At 51.9% G+C, this 3,330-nt stretch overlaps 1 pseudogene; it reads left to right on the top strand.

Moving 5' to 3' along the window:
• Positions 1-318: 318 nt before the first annotated feature.
• LOC100676282 (large ribosomal subunit protein uL22-like) lies at positions 319-1,215 on the top strand (annotated as a pseudogene).
• Positions 1,216-3,330: the final 2,115 nt, after the last annotated feature.

Genomic DNA, 3,330 nt, shown 5'->3' with positions numbered 1-3,330 from the left:
ACCCTGCTTCCCTTTACTTCTCACAGCTGCCAAGCCCCACCCTATATTGTGAGGTGCCTCCCCACCAGGGAATAAGAGTCATCTCCTAGGAGCTACTTCTAAAACAGACCCCTAAAAATTTTTCCTTTTACAGATTTCACTGTTAATCCATATAGGAAATGGGTAAGGTTTGAGGAGTAAAAACCAAGACAGGAGTAGGGAAAAAAGCAAAGTTTCAGAATCTCTCCAAGCTCTCAGAAGTATCACCTCTTTTTAAGATTATCTCTTTTGTTCATAAAGATAGAACTCTTTCAGCTTCCTCTTCCAGCAAGCGGCGTGAGGTGATCTCGCAAAATGGTTCACTACTCACTTGACCCAGAAAACCCCACAAAATCATGCAAATCAAGAGGTCCAAATCTTCGAGTCCATTTTAAGAACACTCAGGAAACTGCCCAGGCCATCAAAGGTATGCATATCCGAAAAGCCACCAAGTATCTGAAAGATGTCACTTTGCAGAAGCAATGTGTGCCGTTCCGACGCTCTAATGGTGGAGTTGGTAGGTGTGCCCAGGCCAAGCAGTGGGGTTGGACACAGGGTCGGTGGCCCAAAAAGAGTGCTGAATTTTTGCTCCACATGCTTAAAAATGCAGAGAGTAATGCTGAACTTAAGGGTTTAGATGTAGATTCTCTGGCCATTGGGCACATTCAGGTGAACAAAGCCCCCAAGATGCGCCGCAGAGCTTACAGAGCTCATGGTTGAATTAACCCATATATGAGCTCCCCTTGCCACATTGAGATAATCCTTACCGAAAAGGAACAGATTGTTCCTAAATCAGAAGAGGAGGTTGTACAGAAGAAAAACATATCCCAGAAGAAGCTGAAGAAACAAAAACTTATGGCTCAGGAGTAAATTCAGCTTAAAATAAAATACAAATTAAAGTAAAAAAAAAAAAAATAGAACTCATTCAACCTAGCTCTTTTCTCAGCCAAAATCCCTACTTCAATCCTTCCCCTACCTGTTCCATGGACCTCCTGAGATTCAGTGGAGACATATTGTGGTACCCACCTCAAACGGTTGTTTGGGGACTCAGGAAGGGATGGGCTTAGCACAGGCCTGGCACAGGGGAAGCACTCAGATAAATAATAACTATTAATCATAACAATCTTAAATTATTATTCCTTCATTAAACAAATATTCCTCCTATGCCTACTAGGTGCCAGACCTTTTGCAGCTACTTGACTTACATTATCCTACTCATAGGAATGCTTACCATCATGGACATTTTACAGATCACAAAACTGAGCTTCAGTGAAGTTCAAAAGCTTGCCAGGCTCAGGCTAGACAATGGAGGAAGGGGATTTAAGTCGGCTGCCACAGCAGACAAAGAGCAGTTGGTATAGGAAGGAGAGATTCATGCACCAGCAGCTCAGCCATTTACTCCCTGGTGACCTGCAAGCAGTAGCTCAACCTCCCTGAGGCCCAAGTTCCTCATCTATAAAACAAGGGGGGAGGGGGGCCAAGATGGCGGACTAGGTGGACGCTCCCGCGGATCCCTCTTGCAACAAAGACTCGGAAAAACAAGGGAATCGATCACATACATAACAATCTATGAACTCTGAACAACAAGCACAGACTTAGAGACGGAGGACGAACAAATACGGGCAGACAGCGACTGTTTTCAGAACTAGGAGCCAGCGCACCAGGCAGGTGACCTTCGGAGCTCGATCTGGGGCAGAGCCCAGGGGGGCAGACGGCACAGAAAGGGGGCCCACCCCTTCCCCCCCGAACCCATCCCGGGAGGAAGCCTAGCAGGTTGGCGCGGGCGGCGTAGGGGCGCAGCCGGAGGGAGAAACACCCGGGAGGCAGTGACTGATCTGAGAGGGGGGAGAACAGTGTCCCAGCTGGGGTGCCCTGCTGTCCGCCGGGAGTTAGGCGAGAAGCCGACGGGGCGCGCGCGGGGGGGGGGTCAGCTGTGTTTCCCTGGGGTGACCCCAGGGCGGGGCCCACGCGTTCGTGCGGGAGGACGCGCACCCAGTCCGCGCGTGTGGCACGGCACACCAGAGGGAGAAATCCCCGGAGGTGTCTGGTCTCAAAACAGGGAAAGCAGCATCCCAGACGGGGAGCCATTCCGCTGCGATCTGGGCACGCGCGCGCGCGCGGGCGGGGCATGAGCGCGGGGTCCATTTTTATTACCCTGAATTGACCCAGAGGGCGGGAACACCTGGTCGTGCGAGTGACGCCCTCCCAGTTTGCGCGAGAGGTGCGGCACACTGGAAGGAGAAGTCCCCGGGAGGAACTGATTGGTCCCAAAGCGCAGAAAGTAGCATCCCAGACAAAGTGCCGCCCTGCTGGGGCTTGGGCGCGCGCACGAGCGGGCCGTGAGCGCGGAGTCCATTTTTATTGCCCTGAATTGACCCAGGGGGCAGGCCCACCTGGCCGTGCGGAGGAACTGATTGGTCCCAAAGCGCAGAAAGTAGCATCCCAGACAGAGTGCCACCCTGCTGGGGCTTGGGCGCGCGCGGGCGGGGCGTGAGCGCGGAGTCCATTTTTATCGCCCTGAATTGACCCAGGGGGCGGGCCCACCTGGCCGTGCGGAGGAACTGATTGGTCCCGAAGCGCAGAAAGTAGCGTCCCAGACGGGGTTCCGTCCTGCTGGGGCTTGGGCGCGCGCACGAGCGGGGCGTGAGCACGGAGTCCATTTTTATTGCCCTGAATAGACCCTGGGGGCGGGCCCACCCGTTCGTGCGGGAAACGCCCACCCAGTGCCCACGAGCGGTGCCGCGCACCGGAGGAAGTCCCCAGGAGGAAGGGACTGGTTTCCGAGCAAGGAAAGCAGTGTCCTAGCCAGGGACCCGTCCAGCCCGGATTTTGGCAAACGGGGGCGGAGCGTGAACGTGGTGTTCAGCTCTATATTCTGTGGTGCTACACTCCTAGCTCTCAGATCCCTCCCCCACCCTCCCCAGGCGAGCCCATTAACATCCGAATACCCGGAGCCAGAGAGAGAATTCAGATAGGGATCTGACTGCATTTTTTTTTAGCTGACTACTTGGAAAATCTAGTTTCCCAGTGATGGCTCGGAGACAGCAGTCCATATCAAACCACATAAAGAAACAGACCATGACAGCTTCTCCAACCCCCCAAACAAAAGAATCAAAATCTTTCCCAAATGAAGATACAATCCTGGAATTATCAGATACAGAATATAAAAAACTAATTTACAAAATGCTTAAAGATATCACGAATGAAATTAGGATAAATGCAGAAAAAGCCAAGGAACACCCTGATAAAACTGTTGAAGAACTCAAAAAGATTATTCAAGAACATAGTGGAAAAATTAACAAGTTGCAAGAA

The sequence above is a fragment of the Loxodonta africana genome, chromosome 2 (genome assembly GCF_030014295.1).
Source record: "Loxodonta africana isolate mLoxAfr1 chromosome 2, mLoxAfr1.hap2, whole genome shotgun sequence".
NCBI lineage: Eukaryota > Metazoa > Chordata > Mammalia > Proboscidea > Elephantidae > Loxodonta > Loxodonta africana.
The sequence above is the reverse complement of the archived record's forward strand: the minus strand, read 5'-3'. Positions and strand labels throughout refer to the sequence as shown.